Here is a 24,270-nt window from a genome sequence, read left to right as displayed (position 1 = left end):
GCCACCCCAACCCCTCTCCCCAAACCCATTTGGGGTGGTTTTGGCCACCCCCATTTGGGCATAAGAGGTGGTCGGACCACCCCATGCGACATATGGGTGATTCGGTACCCCATACCGGCCGAATAGGAGTAGCCAAGCCACCCCCTAATGGCTCGACCACCCCCCACATTTTTTTTGTTTTTTGTTTTTGTAAGTTTTAGATTTAGTTTTTTTTTTTTTTTATTTATTTTTTATTTTGTATATAAACCTTTTTGTTTTAAGTTTAGGTTTAGTTTTGGTTTTTTCTATTAATTTAATTTTTTATTTTGAATATAAACTTTTTGTTTTAAGTTTTAAGTTTAGTGTTTTTTTATTTATTTTATTTTATTTTTTCTATTTACCCCCCCCCCCCCCCCCCTTTCCCCGCAGCGCCCCGAAGTCATTTATGTTTACACTTTACCTCAAAGGCATTTTCAAAAATTTTGGTTGAAAAATGTCACGTGCCACGCATGTGACTTGGTTTCCGTCCCAATAGATGGATTTGATGGATGGATGGTTTTTTTGCCAATGTCAAATATATTGTGGGGGTCTTTCGTCAATTTTTAGACATTGGGCGTCAAAATGCAAATGTGTGGATACTTCATGAGGATAAAATGTATTTTCCCATTGTTTTTAGAAGTGTTGCTAACTACTCATATACATTGCTGATAATAGCTTAAAAGTATCTATTTTCTCTATTAAAATAAGCTTTATCATAGTGTATTTTATACATATTCTTGCATTTTATATTTAATTGTGAAATAATGTTTGATTATTAAATGTGAGCTTAAAATGATATTATAATGCAAGTTATTGCCTTTTGTAGGAAAGAAAGGAATAAAAATAAATAAAAAGAAAAAGGACAACGGCAAGCCAAGCCAAGCCAAAATAAAAGTAAGCAAGCCTAGCCAATTACAAGAAGAAGTCAAGCACGTGGAAATCCAAATAAGAAAAGAAGAAAGGCGGTGTTGTTTGTCCAATATGAAACCAAAGAGGAGAGATGTGGGGCTGATGTGAATCAATTAGTTCAAAACAGAGGAAAATGATAGATAGGCTCGTTCGAGGGAACTGTGACCTACAATGGCTACTTCGAGTGAGCCTAGAACTCCCAAAATACAAAGACTGTATTATAATACTAATATTCAACTCCCTTTCATTCATTAGCAAATGCCATTAAATAATACAAATAGTCCTTAGGTAATAGATGTCTATTATACATAGAACATTATCACTTAACTACTATATATCCTAATAAAATACCACTACTCTTCTTCTCATGTTAGGTTTTAGATTGGCCTAATTCAATGATTGTTCTTGTAATGTCTGTGTGTTTAAAACTTTGTGCATTTGTGTGTAAAACCTTAAGGTTTGTTTGAGGGGTAGTCTGTATTGTTTTTAGGGTCTTCAAAAGAGTTCTCTGTTTTCTCGTCAGAATAGGACATGTAATGGGACTAAAGAGTTACTGGTTTCGCATCAAAACCCCCGTCAGGACGAGACATGTGACGGGCTAGGATGTTGAAGCTTCTATTTTCTCATCAGATATGCTGTGAAGACGGGACATGTAACGGGGAGTTACTGTCGCTGTGTCAAGAGTCTCATTAGGACGAGACATGTGACAAGAGTGAAGAATGAAGCTACTGGGTTCTCGTCAGGAATGACATCAGGACGAGGATGTCACGGGAGTAGATGTTGGAAATGGTGTCCAAAACTCCAATTGATTAGATAATGTTTTAAATATTATGATAAAGAACAATAGACATATACGATTATATTCTTGCATGACATATATGTGTGATTGTGTATTATCCGATTATATGTATGTAAGATCCTTAAGATGCAATGTATTTGAGTGATGGTGTGTGTATCACAGAAGATTATACTCAAAGGTCCTTGTAACTTATAAACTAATTGTTCGTAGTCGTAAATGGAATTTAGAACCCCATCTAAACTATAACATATCGAAACACAACGACTTGTCTTGGTTGGGAGAAGCAGGTAGGCTTCGGGTTAATATTTTAGGGTATTGGCAGGTTTGGGTCATACACCGAATAGGACCACATGAGCCATCATTCGTTTATTAATATTGTCTTAACAATGATGTATGTGCACGACAGCTTATAGTATTGACTCTAAATCCTGAGACGTTCTTTGAACTCAGATGTAAAGTGTATATTACTTTGATGTATTAAAAGAGTGAGACCTATTAGCAGTCGATCTAACCTCGATACATTGGGTGATCGCATTTAGCATTGTGGGAACATTGATTTCAAGAAGGAATCCAAATCCTTTATTTAAGACAAAGCGATAAGGAACATTCCCTTTGTTTTAGATTTAATGGAAAAGATTATCCTGAAGCTCGGGCTTGAGTGTTTCAATAGGTATGACTGAAACTTATGCATGTACAAGGTGAGAATATTTCTCATAAGGTGCATAAGGATAATCATGAAGTTAAATCGGTGACTCAAGAAAAGATGTAATGAACAAAGTAACAGTATATAGACTTTGGTTCGACTACAAAATGATTCCATGGAGGGGTAACATACATAATAAGTACGTCACAAGGATTAATTGATTAAATCAAAAATATTCATTAGAGTGTAGTCACAGTTATGTAGCGGTATTAATTGTGATTAAATAGAGTCCTGTGATATGATCAATGTAGAAATATTCGCAGACCTATTAAGCTAATGATATTTTTTCCTTTGTGTCCCTCTTTAAGCTGATGTAAACTGACTAGTATAAATATTGGGCCTTAGTTATATTTATGTGTATTTACTTGGGATGTTTTATTTTATAAAACATAGGCAAAAGAGATTTATTAATCTAAATGGCCAAGTTGGAGAAATTAGACTTAGGAAATTAAATAGAGCAATTGGAAATTCCTACATGCTAAAGAATTTTAAAATAAGCTTTGGGCTTTTTGGTTTTAGTTCTTGTAGCTAGTAAGTAAACTTTGGGCCCAAGGGACTTAAATCCAAATGGCTAAAGCTAAGTCTAAGGAGCATTGTGCTTGAGGATCAAACCCAAACCCAAGTGCTAAACCAAGTGGAGTGGGCTAGGGTTTCAAACTCTAGCCCTAGGCGCATGGGGAGAGAGTAATCTCTTCCCTATGGCTGTGTATATGTAGAAGGGCAAGGAAGGTCATTTGATCCCTTGACCGAATTCTACTATGAATAGGGTTTTCGAAACCCTAGTCCCGTTAACATCAGCCTATTTTGGATGAAGTCTGCACATTTCATTTGGGAACATGTCAATCGATTGTATTCCCACGGCTTTGCTTCAAGGATCTATCTAATCAAGCAGTAGATATCCTCAACTAGATAGGGAGACTGGAGCATAAATGCCTTCTATAATTAATAGATGTCATATTGGGCCGAGCTTGAATCATACCAACCACTTCCACTATGCACATGTGGCACACATGACATGCTTGCCACTCATGACATGCTTGCCACTCAAATTTAACAAGATAAACCTTGGCTGGCATGATAGATTGCCGGAATACGAGCTAATCAAAGTCCAGATACTTGCAAATGAGCACTTGAGTAGAAGAGACAACGTCCTTCCAGTTCTACTCATTGAGGAAGCAAGACAGCTTGCAATGGAGAACCCCATGCTCTCATTTAAGCCTTAGCCCTTTTGGCTAAAGGCCATTATCCTTTACCAATCATGCAACTCAGAGTGGAAGAGGAAGGAATGGGGGCTTAAATCGGCCCATTTGCTCTCATTGTGGGAAGCCAAATCATATAGTGGATCGATGTTAGGAACTTAACAACAAACTAGATGATCTTCCCAGAAAGGCAAAGTGACTTAAGCCCGCATACGCAGTTGTAGAAAAGCCAACTATTCCACCTGAGGTTTTTGATAAGAAGCAAGCATCGTCTACTTTATCAAAAGTGCCAAACAAGATTCTTGAAGAATTCGCTCAATTCTACCTTGGCAAATGATCAAGATCCGATATCTCTTCTTCTCAAGAGAAAGAGACTAACTCTGCCAATGCAGCAGGTATCTTCACACCTAAGTCAACAAAGAACCTCCCTTAGGTTGTTGACTCAAGAGCTTCGAACCGCCGGGTCAGCTGATGACTTCTCTTATCTTTCAAACGATGTCGGTAATGTTTCAACTGCCCTTAATAATGGTGAAACTCTTCCTATTCAAGGAATTATTATTGCTTAGCGCTTGTGCTAAGGAAGAGTTGAAGAAATTTAACAAGGAATTCTTCTCTAACCTTCCAAGCTGTGTGGTCCAAGCTAAAGAGAAGATGGAAAATGTTCAGAGCCTGATTCATCTTTCTCTTTTGAATGTAAATCTTCAACATGAGGAATCGGTTGTGGTTAAGGAGTACGGAGATTTTAGTAGGGAGGAAGAAAGTTTTCTCAAGCAAAAATCCCAAGATATTAGTGGCTTGGGCTTAACTTTCTCTCTTTGCGAGAGAGGGTCTTGCTCTTCCGAGACTGGTCCAGGCAAGAAACCAACCAAAGTTCTAAGTCAACGTCAACATCGCTGTCCCCCAACCGTACCGCTTGCTCTGGCTCCTCAGCAATATAGGTTATCTGGGGAACGAAGGGAATCCTAAAAATCCAAGCATAGAGAATACAGATTCCCTCCTAGATAGTGAAAATGTTGAGGTCAAGATGAAGGTTCACGATCTGTGGATGCTCACTTTAGTCTCTCTTTTCTTCTTCATTCTCAACAGGAATGCATCAACAAAACTACCCTTTAAAAGGGTCCTGACATTTTTTTTTTTTTGATGAGTTTTCTCGTCTTCCTGTTCTATTCATCTGCAATAGTTTTGCACTAGCGCACGTACTCCCTCCCACTTCCAGACGAGTCAGATTTTTTCCTAAATTGTTGTAAAGTGAAAATGGAGAACTTTGTAGAACTATTTAAACACAACGTTTCCTAGGGAGTCGGCATCCATTATGTGGAAGTTGGGTCACGTCGTGGATGTGCATAATTGGAGATTGATCTCCTCGCTTACACTCAGCAAAGGTCTAAGCTTCTCTCCAGCTCAAGATCGCTGCTTTCTTCTTCCTTAAAAAAAAAGTAGCACCATTCACTTTCATTACAACCGAATTCATCCCCAGATTTTTGGCAGATCGCCCGACATGTTTTGCAATTGCTTCAGCAGCATACTGAGAAAGACAAGACCGCCCTTTGATTTCCTCCAAACAACCCACGGAAGCCCTAGTTTTTTCATTCCCCTAGCATCTGTAACGGTTACAAAGGCATTATTTCGGTGGTAAATGGACAAAATCTTCGTTTTTTCATTCCAATGGCTCATCTTCCTCCGAGAAGCTCTGTACGAAATTCGTGGATGTTAAACTCCTACCCGTAATAACTTGTTGCTCTACGCGTCTTGTGAAATTTTAATGTACTCACTGTTGTGCAAATATCTACCTAAATTAATAGGTAAATAATTGTATGTTTTACCTGCAAGTGCACAAGGCCAACATAGTAGTATATGGTGCAAGTACAGGATTATTCCCACAAGGATTGCTGAATTTTCGTTTAAAAATAAATTCCTTAAGTAAAATAGAGATTGAGTTGATAATAATAAAAAGGTAGGGCTTTGATATCCACCACTAATTATATTCAACTAATATAACAATATGTCAATGCTTTGATCATGTTATGCATACCTAATGTTTGTCAACCTAAGGGCATGGGTGTATACTCCTTAAGCTATAAATTTTACTAAGCAACGAGTTAGGCATAGGTGTATATTCTAACTCTTTTCTTTCCTAAAGAATTTAGCATGATATATACTAAGTTGTTCTTTAGAAAAGCATATGTTCTATGGAAATCGACAAACACATGAGGCCTAGGGCATGGGTGTATACTCCCAGTTCCCTATGTTGATTAATCCAAGAATCGCGGTGTGGATTCTTTTGTTACTTAAGTTAAACCCAGGACTTGGTCATCCAAATTGATCTAACTAACTAGTCCATACCACATGCACATGTTGATCAGGCACACACATATGAAGAATTCATGCAAGCAGGTATTAATCAAGTTAAATAGCACAACAAGATCATCACAAAGGCGCCAATATTGAAATATTAATTAAACATAACTAGGGCTTCAATCTAGCCCTACTAAATAAATGAGCTACACATAAAATTAATGTTAAACATCTTCATAAAAGAAAAGAAAAGAAAAGAATAAACTCGAGACTTGAACTTCAAGAGCTCCTCTTCTTCTCCTTACCAAGCATATCAATTCTAGAGGCTTAAGGGTCTATTTATAGGTTTTAGAAGTCCTAGACAAAGTAGTAAACCTATGGATTTCGTAGGGTTTTGAGACCTATTACAATTGGGAGTTGGAAAATCCTAATATGGAAAGAGTGACACTTTAGCTGCCACTTGATGTGTCTCATGCGCACAGGTGCGATTGATCGCAGCCCGTGTGCGCTCGATCGCAGGTCTGCGATCAATCCTTCTTCTAGCATGCGCTCGATCGCTCCTGGCCTGCTTTGTGCTGTGTCCTCTTGGGTACTACGCTCGATCGCAGGTACCCTACGATTGATCGCAGTGTTAGGAAGCTCCAATTTTCTCCATCTTCTCTCTTTAAGCCCAAATCACCTAGTTTTACTTCATTTTCTTCCAAAAGCCTATAAAAGTATGAAAAACACAAAAAAGAATTAAAATGGACCAATTAACTAAAACCAAAAGATTAAAACATGCAAGTTAAGGGCTAAAAATATAAATATTTTAGCACTTATCACTCGCAAGTGCACAAATCGTTGCAGTGAAAAGATTGCAAGTGTGAGGCTAAACCCACAAGGAATTGTGTTTCTGAAGATCAATTTATACCTAAACTAATTAAATCCTAACCTAGTTCCAAAAGAGTTTGACGTTTGATTTTGAAAATAAAAGAAAACATTAACTAATTAAAAGAAAATAAATCGAAAGATAAATACTAAGGTTTAAGAATCCACACTCACTGAATCATAACAACATACTCCACATTCATAAATATTAATCCGAAGTTCTCACAAATTAAATCCTATGTATGTTTTACTATGCTTCTAAAAGTTAATCAAATTCATCCCTTGTATCCATTCATTTCACAAATTACAAAATGAATCCAATTTCAATCAAATCTTCAGTTGTATCTGTAAATCACAAAAGATATATGATTTCAATCAAAAAAACCATATGTATCTGTAGAACAAATCACAAGGGATTTCCAATTTTTTAGGCAAATAAAACCAAGCAATCAATTATGTGAAATTATCTCAAATCATCAAATGTATCCTTGAATCACCAAAGATATCCAAGAATCATTCGACACGTTGAAAAGAAGTAAAACAATTGAAATATTAAGCCCAATAAAATTGGACAATAAAGACTTACATGAAAGTAATGTTGTTCTTCATCGGTGAGGCTTTATCTTCAACCTTAGTTGAGAATTTAGTTCCACATAACTATGAAAAGCAAAACCTAAACCTAAAGAAAAACTAAACTAAAAAGAGAAAAGCTATGAAATTTTGTTCTCTCCAATCTCTTTTTCTTGAATACTTAAAGATCTATTTATAGGGCTTAGGAGAGTTCTAGAAGCCGTAGGAATCCTAGGAAATTCTGAGGTCTGTCTCCCAGTCAAATTAGGAAGCAATCCCAGTACAAATCGGAATAGGATTCGTCCAGATTTGCGTTCTTTTATTGCATGACAATTTTGGAATAGTAAACGTCCGAATCAGGAAAATCCTATTTCACAATAAATTGTAGTATTTTGAATTACTTTTCCTATTCTGCTGGTTTCACCTCAATCCAATATTTAAACAGAAAGTTATGGCCAAAATACTAAGACATGCGTATAATTCAAAATTTAATCTAATCTGATTTTGACTCCAATTAGAGAAATTCCGATTTAATCATTTCCTTGATTTTTTTAAGCTTAACCACATCATCTAAGTCTTCTCAAAGTGTGCTTTCTTTCAAAATTTTCATTTTTCCCTTTAAAGACGCGGTTTTCCTACAACAACCTACAAAACATAGAAAACAAAGAACTAACACAAAACATTAGATTAAGACACAGCTAAAGGATTAACCAATGTAAATTAAGGGGTCCAATTATGCAATATTTAGCACATATCAAGCACCCCAAACTTACATTTTGCTAGTCCCTTGGCGAAACAAAATGAAAAATAAAATGAAAGCATGAAACATAAGTCCTTTGTCGTGGGAGAGATGATTGCATTTATCATATGCAACAAGCCTTTTAAATCCCTAGGCATCCCTAGTGGACGAGTGAAGTCTCGTGAGGGTTTAAGATGAATGATATCTAGAAACATTGTAGTACTATGTTGTTAACAAAAATGAAGTTTCACACAAACTATGGTTCTTATTCATGAGCAAGCTTAAAAAGACAAACACCATCATCACAATCAAAAGGGAATCCAAAATCAAATCACTCATAAATGAACAATTGAGACATCATATGTTTTGATAAGTGCAAATTGAAATTAACATACAAACATGATGCTTTCAAATTAAACTCAACACAAGTTCCTCAAAATTTGTAAGAATCTCTATTAGATGAAACAACCAAGGCAAGATTAGCATTTTTTTCCTTCTTTCTCTCTTTTTTTTTTTTTTTTTTTTTGTGTGTGTGTGTAGGCTGTGCATTGTTTAACTCCCTTAAGCTTTCTAGTTGACCCATGTAATAAGTGTTAGGCCTGTAACTTCCAAACCAAATGGTTTTAGGACACTAGATGTAGAACATCCCTAAGGGCTTATTAACTCAAGTCAAAAAGGTTACAAAGTCAAACTAGTCATACCATCAATCAACTTATACTTCACATCTTTTGACGCGAACACTCAATGCTTAATGAGGCAAGAGATCCGGTTACTCAGCGAAAAACTCAATATGATCTATCCTTCTTTTTTTTTTTATCTTGCAAGCCAAGGTTATTCATCAATAGGTCATCCAACAAATCTCAAAAAGAACATGATTAAGTTCAAACATCATACCTCACATAATACATGCTAATGTGCTCATTAAAATTCAACTCAAAACAAGTGAAATCTCTTTTATTAAAAAATAAGTCAAAAGACTCAGACTCCTAATGACATGATGATGTGTTCAACACTTTAAGCAAGCCAATGAAATGCAAAATATAGTTACAGTTTAACTCAAATTTGACAACAACATAGCACAATTTTTTTTTTTTTTCAAAAGTTTTTTAGAACAAAAAGACAAATAAAAACAAACAAACAAACAGAGTGTTTTTCTATACCCCCAAACTTGATTTACACATTGTCCCCAATGTGTAGTATAGAAATATATTACCAGATGTAAGGAAACATCTGAGTGTGAACAAGGTCAAGGTGTCCCCCAAACTTAAACACCAGAAGACCTGTCACAACACTAACAACAATATTTTCTCACAAAAACAAACATCAAAAAAATTAATTGCTATTAGAAACAAAAAATAAAATGTAATAAAAAAATGAAAGAAAGAACTTGTGGAGTGAAGTGTAGAAAATAAACTAGAAAATAAAATTTTACAGCGGTTTCCCCGATCATGAGGATATTCAACAAATCCCTTCCATCCTTTCTTCTTCAAAACTTCATAACACTTTGGAAGGATGTTTCGCCATCTTATGTAGACTTGCTTGCTTCGATGGATCTTCTTAGGAAAGTGGTTCCTAGATTTGCTTTATTGTGTGCATAAGTCCTTGAGTATCTTCACATAAGATGGCTCTTTGAAACATTCAGGAGATGAAGCTTTGGGTTTTTGATGTGTCTTAAGAGGGACAATGATGCAGGCAGGAGCTTCAGTATTCACTTCCTTGTCATTGGGCAGATTAGGATATGTTGGGGGCTCATTGTTCTCTGGATGCTCAATTTGCTCAGGGTGCTCAACTTGCTCCTCTTTTCTTCCTCCTCATTATTATCCACAATTTCCTCACTCTCAAGTGTAGTGATGACTTGGGTATTCTCATGATAAGAATTTTCGAAATCATCCTCATCAATCATATAATGCTTTTCAGCCATCAATTGACTTTGAAGCTCTTCTTCCTCTATTCTGTTGAATTCAGTAACTAGATGACCGATTTGTCCTTTCAACCTTGCAATTGCTTGAGTGTTATCCATGGCGAGACCTTTTAGCTCTTGTATGCCCTGACTATTGCTCATGGTGATATTCTTAAGCTCCTGCACGGCTTGTTCGGTTGACTGTATGGAATGGTTAGTTGTCTGGATGAATGCTTTAAGCGTGTCTTCCAATGATGACTGTGGTGCAGGCTATGGCACTTGTGTTGTGGACTGATAAGCCAGATGTTGGGCTTGGTGAGATGACCGGAACTGCAGATAGTCTGAATGGTACAGTTCATAAAATTTTGGAGCATAATTTCCTGTAGCCTAAGCTGACCATGAGAAATCAGATTGGTTGCTTCAGTCTAGGTTGTAAAAATTAGAATTTGATTCAAACCCCAAGCTAGATAAATTAGTGTTCATTTGCTCGTATGAAAAATTAGAAACTTGTCCCCATGATGAACAATTACTAGAATGATGATAAGGATTAGAGTAGTATGAACATGGCTCATGTGGGTAAAACTTTTGAGGGTAGTTGATAGGAGCTGGTGTCCAACAAGTAGGAGAAGCATGTTGTACAGAAAAATTATTAAAATCATTAAAATGAAAATTCATGATTCACCCTCACTCTTTAGCATGCAAATATACATAAAACATTAACCATTTTTTATTTTTTAAAGAAAATAAACTAACACAAAACAAAATGACTAACACAATAAAAACTAAAACATAAAAAACTCACAAAAATGACCAAAAATAAATTTGGCAAAAATTTTTCAACTACTGCCAATCGTTGGTGCTGTTTGTGGAGGTGTGCTCGACCACAGGATGGATGGGATCGAGCACAGGCGCGCTAATCAGTCTGATGCTGTTGGTTTGCTGCGATGCACTCGAGCTGATGCGGAAGGTTGTCGAGCTGGACCAAATGCTACCTTCACCATGAGTGCGCTCGAGCGTATTAGGTGTGTGCTCGATCGCACTTGTATTGGTGTGCGGAGGGTGCTGCAACAGAAACTATAAAATATGCCAAAAAAAAAAAAAAACAAAACAAAACAAAAACAAAATCTTTATTTTTTATTTTTTATTAGAGACAGGAATAAAAGGAAAATTAAAATCATAATTATAACTAATAGAAAGATAGAAGCAATTTAGACATAAATTGTTTTTAAAAAATCGAACAATTCCCTAGCAACGGCACCAAAAACTTGTTGTAAAATTTTAATATATTCGCAAGTGCATGAATCGTTTGCAGTGAGAGGGTTGTAAGTGTGAGGTCAAACCCACAGGGAATTGTGTTTCTGAAGAACAATTTATACCTAAGCTAATTAAATCCTAACCTAGTTCCAAAAGAGTTTGATTTTTTTTTTTTTGAAAATAAAAGAAAACATAAACTAAATAAAAGAAAATAAATCGAAAGATAAATATTAAGGTATAAGAATTCACACTCACCAAATCACAACATACTTTATGTTCATAAATATTAATCTGAAGTTCTAACAAATTAAATCCTATGTATGTTTTACTATGCTTCTAAAGGTTAATCAAAACCATCACATGTATCCATTCATTGCACAAATCAAAAAATGAATCCAATTTCAATTAAATCATCAGTTGTGTCCGTAAATCACAAAAGATATCCAATTTCAATCAAAACACCATATGTATCCGTAGAACAAATCATAATGAATATTCAATTTTTTTAGGCAAATAAAACCAAGTAACCAATTATGTGAAAAGCTATGGAATTTTGTTCTCTCCAATCTCTTTTTTCTTGAAGACTTAGGGATCTATTTATATGGCTTAGGAGAGTCTTAGAAGCCCTAGTAATCCTAGAAAATTCGGAGGTCTGTCTCCCAATCAAATTAGGAATCAATCCCAGTACAAAGCGAAATAGGATTTGTCCAGATTTGTGTTCTTTTATTGCAGAACGATTGCGGCATAGTAAACGTCCGAATTAGGAAAATCCTATTTCACAATAAATTGTATTATTTTGAGTTAGCTTTCCAAAGCCACTAGTTTCACCTCAATCAGATATTTGAGCGGAATGTTATGGCCAAAATACTGAGACATATGAAGAATCTGAAATTTAATCCAATCTGATTTTACTCCAATTAGAGAAATTCTGATTTAATCATTTCCTTGATTTGTGATGTACAAATTTAATTGTACTCGCAAGTGCACGAGTCGTGTGCAATATAGCGTGTGTGCAAGTGCGAGGTCGATCCACAGGGATTTGTGTTGTGTAAACCAATTTCTATTTAAACCAACTCTATTTTAACCTAGTTCCGAATTTTGTGATTTTTGTCGTGCAAAATAAAACATAAACTAAAGAAAATAATGAAATAAAATGGTAAAGAACACTAAGGTTTTAGAATTCACTTCGCCAAATCTTAACTCTATATTCTCGTATTTGTTCCTACAATCGAAAAACTATATTCGATGTTTTACAAATATCAAGTTTAAATCATTCAATGAATCCACCCATTTTTACAAATCACAACAAATATCCGATTCGAAATTAAATCATCCTATGTATCCGTTTGGTTAACGAATCACAATGGATATCCGATTTCAATCGAATGATTTGATGTATTCGAAGGATGAAACACATCAAATATCCAACTCCAACACATAATAGTTCATCACATTCAATTAAAAGATATAAATCAAGCAATTGAATGAAAATCTACAACATCCTTATTCAAAGTCAAAATTGTATAAACAAAATACGAGAATACATGAGTTTGTCAATGACGAAGCTTCATCTTCAACCTTAGTTGAAAGATTTAGCCTCTCATGATAACAAAAATAATCACCAATTGAATTGTCATCATTGAAAGAATAAAACTTACCATGGAAAACAAAGCAAAAGCTTCCCCACGGCAATACGTCGTAATTCAGCTTAAAACGGCCTCCTCCAATTGTGAGGCTTAGAGGTCTATTTATATGGCTTAGGAGAGCCCTAGAAGCCCTAGTAATCCTAGGAATTTCGGAGATTTAAGTCTAAGCCCAATTAGGATAAAGAAAACCTAAGCCCAAATCGGAATAGGATTCGCCCAGAATTGCGGTCCTATCTTGCGGCATGATTTTGGCCTTGCGGCGCTCCGAATTGGGAAAATGCTATTTCATAATTAATTATACTAGTTTGAGTTAGCTTTCCAATGCCACTTGAATCACCTCAATCGGATATCTGAGATGAAAGTTATGGTCAAAATACCGAGACATATTCAAAATCCAATTTTGCATCCAATCCGATTTGACTTCAAATTGAGAAATTCCGAATTAATCCTTTCCTTTACTTGATTAAACTTTAACCATGATTGGTTAAGCTTAACCATATCCTCTAGGTCTTCCCAATTTGCCCCTTTAAGCTTGGAATTTTTCCAGAAATGCTTTCTTTTCTTCCAAAAGCCTATAAAACAAAGAAAATATAAAAATGCAGTAAAATGTCATAATTAACCAAAACCAAAGGATTAAAACATGCAAGTTAAGGGCTGAAAATATAAATATTTTAGCACTTATCACACCCCCAAACTTACATATTGCTAGTCCCTTAGCAATACAAAACTAAAAACAAGAATGGAAAAACAGAAAACAAAAGATAAATCCATCTTTCGTGGGATATACGATTGCATTTAGCGCATGCAACAAGCCTTTTAAACCCCTAGGTATCCCTAGAGGACGAATGAAGTCTCGTGAGGGTTTAACAGGAATGATACCCACAAACATTTATGCACTATGTTATTTCATAAACAAAGACTTCCACACAAACACATGGTTTTTAACATCATAAGTAGGTTTATCATAATGAACACCACAATCACATCATCAAGATAAGCACAAATCATTCAACTCAAAGATGGAAATTTGAGACAACACATGTTCCAATAAGTGCAATGTGAGACTAACATAAAATCCGGAGGCTTCAATTTATTCTCAAACTTGGGTGTACTTTAGATGTGATAGGAATTTGCTCAAATGAAACAACCAAGGCTTTTTTTTTTTTTTTTTTTTTTTTTTTTTTTTTTGTATAGGCTGTGCAATGCTTAGCTTCCTTAAGCTTTCTAATTGACCCATGTAACGAGTGTTGGGCCAGAGACTCCCAAACCAAATGGTTTTAGGGCACTGGATGTAGAAACATCCCTAAGGGCTTAATTACTCAAGTCAACTAGGCTACGAAGCCAAACTAGCCATACAACCAACCAAGTTAGGTTTCTCATCTTTTTACGCGAACACTCAATGCTTTGTGAGGCATGAGGTCCGGTTACTCAATGAGAAGCTCAAACTGATTTGATTTTTTTTTTTTTTTTCAAGCCATGGTTTCATCACACTTCATCCTACCTATCTCAAAATATACCCTAATCAAGTTAAATCTTATACCTCACCGATTATGTGCTAGTGTGCTCGTGGTGATAAACTCGAACATGTGAAATCTCTCTAATCCAACAATGAGTCAAAAGACTCAGATTCCTACTGACATGCTGTGTTCAAAATGCTAAACAGACCAATGACATGCAAACCACAGAATAGGTGTTATCCTTGCTTAATCAATAACATAGCAGTTTTTTTTTTTTTTTTTTTTTTTATTATATATATATATAACAAAACAACACGAATAATTAAGGAAAAAGACAGAGAAATGTCTACCCCACCCCCAAACTAAAATGACACATTGTCCCCAATGGGTCCAGAGATACAATACCAGGTGCGCGGCGCAAGTCGGGTGTAACATAGGAGAATGCTCCCCCAAACTTGAATGGCAGACACTTGCCCTGAAAAACACAACAGAAACAAACAAACAAGATAAAATGGTAAGGGAAAGAATGAGGGTTGCCTCCCACAAGCGCTAAGTTTTAAGTCTTCAGCCAGACTCTCCACAAAAGACGACAATCACTCAGAATAACTCGGATCCTCCAACAATGTCGTCTCAATCTCCTTACTCCTCAACTCTAAGAATGGTTTTAATCTCTGTCCATTTACCTTGAATGTGTTACCATTCTGAGGATCCTCAATCTCGATGGCCCCATGAGGAAAAACTGTCCAAATGATAAATGGGCCTGTCCACCGAGATTTCAACTTGCCTGGAAAAAGATGCAGCCGTGAATTGTAAAGAAGGACTTTCTCACCAGGCTCAAAAGATCGTCTCAAAATGCTCTGGTCATGAGCCTTCTTCATCTGTGCCTTGTACAACTGTGCAGACTCATAAGCATCATTCCTCAGGTCCTCTAATTCATTGAGTTGGAGCTTCCTTTGTGAGCCAGCCTTCAAAAGATTGAAGTTCAGCTGCTTGATGGCCCAATATGCTCTATGCTCCAACTCCACGGGAAGATGACATGCCTTCCCGTACACAAGCCGATAGGGTGACATCCCAATCGGGGTCTTGAAAGCTGTCCTATATGCCCACAGTGCGTCACTCAATCGCATAGACCAATCTTTTCGATTGGGGTTTACCGTCTTTTCCAAAATATGCTTGATCTCGCGATTGGAAACTTCAACCTGTCCACTCGTCTATGGGTGATACGGTGACACGGGTGTGTCCAGCAAGAGTCCATTAACAATCTCTCAAACTTCAGCCCAAATAAGTCCACAAGCCCAACAGAATGTCAAGGCCCAAATTGAAGAAATCCTGATGCAGTCTAGAGGGTTCTAGTGAGTTCAAAAACATCATAGCCGTCCAGTACTTCATCATTTCGAACACATGCCTAGGTCTAACTTCAAGTTCAGAATCTTATCTTTCCAACTAAAAACGTTTCAGATCATTTGGAGTTGGGAGCCAAAAGTTATGACTGTTTCAAGTGGAGTGGTCAGCCTTCTCGGGAATACGCATTAAGTAGGCTGTTTTGTCCCCTTGTCTGCTGCCCACGAATTAAAGATTGTTCTATGCCTTTATTACTTGTTTTATTTCTTTAGAGACTTATCCTATGCTTAGAGGGCTGTTCTAAGCTTATATAATACTTGTCTGTGCAAGTGTAGGAATCAGACTATTGTGTTAATTTAAAAACCAGCCTTTGGCTTTTGAGAGGAGAGTTCTCCTTGTATCTCTGTATCTCTTTGGTGTGAGCCTTAGAGTGGTGAGTTTTCTAGTTCTGTATCCCTTATTATAAGCCTTTGGGTGGTGATATTCTATATCCCTTGGGTGTTATCTTTTGGGTGGTGAACTTCTATCTATCATTTGAGTGTGAATCTGTGTACTTGTTTTCCATCCTTTTTTCTGTCCGGTATCAAATTGGTATCAGAGCAAAGGTTGCTCAAGTCTTGATTTCCATGGCTGCTCGTGGTCGTCGTGCTCAAGCTAACCAACCCCTAGCAGCTCCAGAAAGAGACCCGCGAGATATTGAAATGGACAACTTGAGAAGACAAGTCCAGCAGCTCCAAGAACGTTTACAACATTTTGAAGCCTCTGAACATGATGCCTCTCATCATGACTCGGAGAATGAAGTTTCCAGCGACGATGGAGAGGGTGTTAATCCTTTTCACCAAGCTCGTAGTCACACCTCAAGTGACAGCACTCCACCTCATCCTCGAAACCTAAGACTTCATGGTGTCCAACGCCGTTACGATGTCAAGGTGGATATTCCAGAATTTGAAGGAAGAATGCAGCCTGATGAATTCATTGACTGGCTTAATACCATTGAGCGAATCTTTGATTACAAAGATGTTCCAGAACACCACAAGGTGAAGCTTGTTGCCATCAAGTTGAGAAAGCATGCTTCTATTTGGTGGGAGCACCTTAAGAAACAACGGGAACGTGAAAGGAAAAGCCGCATTGTGACGTGGGCTAAGATGAAGAAGGCTCTCAAGAAGAAGTATTTGCCAGATCATTATCGACAAGATGCTTTTCTTAAGTTCCACAACTTTCGGCAGAACGAACTTTCTGTGGAGGAGTACACAGCGGAATTTGATCATTCTATGATGCGCTGTGATATTGTAGAACCGGAGGAGCAAATGGTAGCCCGTTACCTTGGAGGTTTACGTTCCGAAATCAGTAATGTTGTTCAGTTACAGCCTTATTGGACTTACAATGATGTTTGTAAGCTAGCACTCAAGGTGGAGAGACAATTGAAGGAAGGGCGCAGGAGTACCTATCGACCTTTCAATCAAGGAGGAATCACCAACCGGGGGAATAGTTCTACTGCCAAGACCACTCCATATCCCAAGAATGCAGCTGCCAAACCAGCCAAGAGTGAAGCCAAACAACCAGCCAAGAGTGATGCTCATGCAGGTTCAAATCGCTCCAATAATTCTAACTCAAGTAGAAAATGCTTTAAATGTCATGGCTTTGGACATATTGCTTCTGATTGTCCAAATCGCAAGATAATCTCACTTGTTGAGGAAGACTTGGAAGATGATGGGGATGAACCAGTTGATGAAGAGTCTGAGGAAGACTTGACATATGCAGATCAAGGAGAGTCTCTTGTAATTCGCAGGATCTTGAAATCCACCTACGCAGAAGAAGATTGGCTTCGGAACAATATTTTCCACACCAAGTGCACCTCTAGTGGCAAGGTGTGCAATGTCATCATTGATGGGGGAAGTTGTGAGAATGTGGTGTCTACAACCATGGTGGAGAAGCTCAACCTGAAAACAGAACCTCATTCCCATCCTTACAAGCTTCAATGGCTTAAAAAGGGCAATGATATCCAGGTAACAAAGAAATGCTTAGTTCAATTCTCTATTGGGAAGAATTACAAAGATGAAGTTTTGTGCGATGTTGTTCCTATGGATGCATGTCATATATTGCTTGGTAGACCATGGCAGTTTGATAGAAGAACTTTTCATGATGGTTTCAAAAACACTTATGCTTTTGAAAAAGATGGGGCCAAAATTACCTTAGCTCCGTTAAGAATGTTGACTACACCTAAACCTTCTAAAGGGGAGGGTAATAACCTACTTTCTATATGTGAAGTTGAGAGAGTTTTAACAGAATGTGGGGAAGGGTATGCTCTAGTGGTAGTTGAAAAGAAAGACCCAATTGAAATTCCTCTTATCTTACAACCAGTTCTTGAGAAATTTCCTGATGTTATTCCGGAAGAGCTTCCACCGGGTCTTCCACCCATGAGAGACATACAGCACCGCATTGACCTCGTTCCAGGTTCTGTTCTACCTAACAAGGCAGCCTATCGAATGAATCCAAGAGAGCATGAAGAGTTGCAGAGACAAGTTGATGAATTGATCACCAAAGGCCTTGTGAGAGAAAGCATGAGTCCTTGTGCTGTTCCAGCACTTCTAGTACCAAAGAAGGATGGTTCTTGGCGTATGTGCATCGACAGTAGGGCTGTGAACAAGATCACCATCAGGTATCGCTTTCCCATTCCGCGGCTAGATGATCTCCTTGATCAGCTTCATGGAGCCACAATCTTCTCCAACTTGGATCTTCGTAGCGGATACCACCAAATTCGCATGAGAGATGGTGATGAATGGAAGACAGCTTTTAAAACTAGAGATGGTCTTTATGAATGGATGGTCATGCCATTCGGACTCTCTAATGCTCCCAGTACATTTATGCGTCTCATGAATCATGTTTTTAAACCATTTATGGGAAAATTTGTTGTTGTTTACTTTGATGATATCTTAGTTTACAGCAAATCTTCAGAACAGCATTTGGAGCACCTTCAACAAGTCTTTCAAACTCTACGAGAGCAGAAGTTGTATGTGAACTTGAAGAAGTGTCGTTTCTTCACAAATAGCCTAGTATTCTTAGGCTATGTTGTTTCTAAGGAAGGAATCATGATGGATCCCAGCAAAATTGAGGCTATCACTTGCTGGCCTATTCCCAAGTCCCTTCATGACATCAGAAGCTTTCATGGACTTTCATCATTCTACCGGCGTTTCATCAAAGGCTTCAGCACCATTATTGCTCCCATCACAGAATGCCTTAAGGGAGGAACATTTAAGTGGACGGAAGAAGCCCAAAAGAGCTTTGAACTTCTCAAGCAGAAAGTAACAGAGGCACCAATCCTTGTGCTTCCAGATTTCTCCAAAGTGTTTGAAGTCGATTGCGATGCTTCTAATCTGGGAATTGGTGGTGTTCTCAGCCAAGAAGGCAAGCCAATTGCCTTTTTCAGTGAAAAGCTCAATGACTCCCGAAAGAAGTATTCCACCTATGACAAAGAATTCTATGCTCTTGTTCGTGCCTTGGAGCATTGGAGTCATTATCTACTCTCCAAAGAATTTATACTTCATTCTGACCATGAAGCTTTGAAGTACTTGAACAGCCAGCAGAAGCTCAACACACGACATGCGAAATGGAGTGAGTTTTTGCAAGCTTTTTCATTCTCAATCAAGCACAAGGCAGGTAAACTCAATCAAGTAGCTGATGCTTTAAGTCGAAGACACTCTTTACTTAATACCATGCAAGTGCAAGTTGTGGGTTTTGAAGTTGTCAAACAACTTTACAAAGATGATCCTGATTTTGGCTGTGCTTGGAAGGAATGTTCTAATGGTCCTAACAACCATTTCTTGCTGCAAGATGGTTTTCTTTTCAAAAACAACCATTTATGCATTCCCCAATGTTCATTAAGAGAAGCCATTATCAAAGAAGCCCATGGAGGAGGTCTTGCTGGTCATTTTGGCAGAGATAAGACTTTAGCTCTTGTGCAGGAGAATTTCATTTGGCCCAAGATGGTCCGTGATGTTGTGCGGCACGTGAAGCAATGTCGAATTTGCCACCTTGCAAAGAGTCGCAAACAGAACACCGGACTATATATCCCATTGCCTGTTCCAAATGCTCCATGGGAGGATATTAGTCTTGACTTTGTTGTGGGTTTACCTAGAACCCAAAGGAACAAAGATTCCATTATGGTGGTGGTTGACCGATTCTCAAAGATGGCCCATTTTGTTCCTTGCAACAAAACTCTTGATGCATCTCATGTTGCTGATTTGTATTTCAGGGAAATAGTCAAGCTCCATGGCATTCCCAAAACGATCACTTCCGACCGTGATTCCAAGTTTGTTGGTCATTTTTGGCGTACACTTTGGCGAAAGCTTGGAACTATCCTCCAATTCAGCTCTGCATACCATCCTCAGACAGATGGTCAAACTGAAGTTGTTAATCGGAGTTTGGGAAACCTCTTGAGGATTTTTGTGGGAAAGAACATCCGTCAATGGGATCTCCTCCTTGCCCAAGCTGAATTTGCCTATAATAGGTCTACTAGTCAAACCACTGGTTGTAGTCCATTTGAATCTGTCTATGGCCTAAACCCCATTAGCCCTCTTGATTTGGCACCAATTCCTACAACCATTCAATTTAGTGGCAGTGCTGATGAACGAGCCAAGGGAATCAAGAAGTTGCATGAGCAGATTCGAGGTCATATTGAGAAGCAAAATGAGAAGTATCGAACACAGGCCAATAAGCATAGAAAGCCAATGGTTTTCAAGGAAGGAGATTTGGTATGGATTCATCTTCGAAAAGAACGTTTTCCAGCGAAACGACGATCTAAGCTCCTACCACGAGCAGATGGTCCTTTCAAAGTCCTCCAACGCATTGGAGAAAATGCTTACAAGATTGAGCTCCCTGGAGAGTATGGTGTATCTGCCACTTTCAATGTATGTGACTTAGCACCATATGAAGAAATCGAAGAGACCACGGACTTGAGGGCAAGTCCTCATCAACCCGGGGAGAATGACACGGGTGTGTCCAGCAAGAGTCCATTAACAATCTCTCAAACTTCAGCCCAAATAAGTCCACAAGCCCAACAGAATGTCAAGGCCCAAATTGAAGAAATCCTGATGCAGTCTAGAGGGTTCTAGTGAGTTCAAAAACATCATAGCCGTCCAGTACTTCATCATTTCGAACACATGCCTAGGTCTAACTTCAAGTTCAGAATCTTATCTTTCCAACTAAAAACGTTTCAGATCATTTGGAGTTGGGAGCCAAAAGTTATGACTGTTTCAAGTGGAGTGGTCAGCCTTCTCGGGAATACGCATTAAGTAGGCTGTTTTGTCCCCTTGTCTGCTGCCCACGAATTAAAGATTGTTCTATGCCTTTATTACTTGTTTTATTTCTTTAGAGACTTATCCTATGCTTAGAGGGCTGTTCTAAGCTTATATAATACTTGTCTGTGCAAGTGTAGGAATCAGACTATTGTGTTAATTTAAAAACCAGCCTTTGGCTTTTGAGAGGAGAGTTCTCCTTGTATCTCTGTATCTCTTTGGTGTGAGCCTTAGAGTGGTGAGTTTTCTAGTTCTGTATCCCTTATTATAAGCCTTTGGGTGGTGATATTCTATATCCCTTGGGTGTTATCTTTTGGGTGGTGAACTTCTATCTATCATTTGAGTGTGAATCTGTGTACTTGTTTTCCATCCTTTTTTCTGTCCGGTATCATACGGGGTGGCAACCTTATGTGTGATGAAATACTTCTTCATCAACTGCTTAAAAATCCGATTGCAAAAATGCTTACCTCCATCACTTATAATTGCTCGAGGCGTACCAAAACGAGCAAAGATAGTGTCTCTCAAAAACTGGACCACAACTCTGTGGTCATTGGTCTTGCATGCAACCGCCTCCACCCATTTGGACACATAGTCCACAGCAACCAAGATATACAGATAGCCAAAGGAGTTCGGGAAAGGTCCCATGAAATCGATGCCCCATACGTCAAAAATCTCAACAATCAAAATGGGACTGAGGGGCATCATATTCCTTCTAGAGATACTCCCTAGCTTCTGACAACGCTCACAAGATATACAATAAGCGTGAGCGTCTCTGAAAAGGGTAGGCCAATAGAATCCACACTGTAAAATCTTGGCAGCGGTTTTCTTAGCACTGAAATGACCTCCACAAGCATGATCATGACAAAAGGAGATGACATTGGATTGGTCATGCTCAGGTATACACCTCCTAATGATCTGATCGGGACAATACTTGAACAGGTAAGGATCGTCCCAAAAAAAATGTTTCACCGCGGACAAAAATTTGGACCTATCTTGTCACCCCCACTGCTGAGGCAGTTGGCCGGTGACAAGATAGTTCACTATGTCAGCAAACCATGGTGCGGGCTCATGAGCAATGTGCATCAATTGCTCATCAGGGAAAGTCTCCGAAATAGGGCTGGCGTCCTCAGTGTAATCCACAGTCAATCTAGACAAATGATCCGCCACCACATTTTCGGAACCCTTCTTGTCCCGAATTTCTATGTCGAACTCCTGAAGTAGCAAAATCCATCGGATCAGACGAGCTTTAGCATCTTTTTTCAAAAAAAGATACTTCAATGCTGCGTGATCCGAAAAGACGATGACTTTAGATCCTAGCAAATAGGATCTGAACTTGTCTAGTGCAAAAACGACTGCCAACAACTCCTTCTCCGTGGTGGAGTAGTTGAATTGTGCATCGTTCAGAGTCCTGCTCGCATAGTAAATGACATGGGCGAGTCTATCAATACGCTGCCCCAAAACAGCTCCAATGGCATAATCTGATGCGTCACACATGATCTCAAAAGGTACACCCCAATTTGGTGGCTGAATAATGGGTGTGGACGTCATAATGCTCTTAAGGTCCCCAAATGCTCTCTTGCAATCCTCATCGAATACAAATGGGGCATCCTTCACCAACAACTTGCACAAAGGCCTGGCAATCTTGCTAAAGTCTTGAATAAACCGCCTGTAGAATCCTGCATGGCCTAGAAAAGAGCGAACCTCCTTCACTGTACGTGGGGGTGGAAGGTTGGAAATCAAATCCACCTTCGCTTTATCAACCTCAATCCCCCTCTGGGATATGACGTGCCCCAATACAATACCTTGCTTGACCATAAAATGGCACTTCTCCCAATTGAGCACCAGGTTCTTCTCCTTGCACCGTACTAATACCAAAGTCAGGCGGTGCAAACACTCATCAAAGGATGAACCAAAGACAGAGAAATCGTCCATAAAAATCTCTAAGAAACGCTCTACCATGTCAGAAAAAATACTAATCATGCACCGCTGAAAAGTAGCGGGTGCGTTGCATAACCCAAAGGGCATGCGATGGTAGGCGAAAGTCCCAAAAGGACAGGTAAATGTGGTCTTCTCCTGATCTTCGGGGTCCACAGGGACCTGGTTATATCCAGAATAACCATCCAAGAAGCAATAGTATGCGTGCCCAGCCAAACGTTCCACCATCTGATCAATGAATGGGAGTGGAAAATGATCCTTCCTTGTGGCGGCATTTAGCTTGCGGTAGTCTATGCAAACTCTCCATCCGGACTGAATACGAGTTGGGACCAACTCATCATCCTTGTTCTTTACTACCGTCAATCCAGCCCGCTTTGGCACAACATGAATTGGGCTTACCCACTTGCTATCCGAGATTGGATAAATGATCCCTGCATCCAACAACTTAATCACTTCAGCCCTCACAACCTCTTGCATAGTTGGGTTTAACCTAGAATCACCGGTATTTGAATGCCAACATTCTTGACCGGCTCTGTGTCTAGCACAATGAAGTCCACGGGGAAGTAAAACTTATCCACCTTGATCAAAACATCCTCAATGATTCTCCGTGGTATCTTAACTGACCTATCAGCCAATTGAAGTGTCATGGACGTGGGCTTCAGTTCCCCTAACCCTAATTGTAGGTAAACTGAATAAGGTAGGAGATTCACGCTCGCCCCAAGATCTAAAAGAGCCTTCTCAATTCGACTGACTCCTATCGTGCAAGAGATGGTAGGACACCCAGGGTCCTTATACTTAATGGGCAACTTGCACTGAAGGATGGAGCTAACTTGCTCGGTCAGAAATGCTTTCTTTGGGACATTTGTTCTTCTCTTAACTGTGATCAAATCCTTCAAGAACTTCGCATAAGAAGGCACTTGTTGGATGGCGTCCAAAAATAGAATATTGATTTGGACTTGCTTGAACACTTCTAGAATGTCCTCAAACTTCCCTCCTTTCTTGGGGGCTTGCAACCTTTCAGGGTAAGGTGCTTTCGGCATAAATGACCTAGGAGGGTCCTCAATAATGGGTGTGGCTGTAGATGGCTCGGCATCTCTCTTCTCTTTGTTGCCACTCTTTTCCTTTTCTTGCCCTGCAGGGTCTTCTTCTTTCTCAACCACCTGATTGTCCACTTGTCTTCCTGACCTCAGAGTGACAATTGCTTGCACATGTTCTTGTCCGTGTGCAGGATTTGAGGAATTCCCAACCATATATTGACCTTTTGGGTTGGGCACAGGCTGACTGGGCAATTTCCCTTTTTCTCTCTCACCCAAGTGATTGGCTATCTGTCCAATCTGACTCTCC

This window comes from Corylus avellana, chromosome 10, assembly GCF_965113065.1.
Source record: "Corylus avellana chromosome 10, dhCorAvel1.hap1.2, whole genome shotgun sequence".
Lineage (NCBI taxonomy): Eukaryota > Viridiplantae > Streptophyta > Magnoliopsida > Fagales > Betulaceae > Corylus > Corylus avellana.
Note: the sequence above shows the minus strand (reverse complement) of the source record.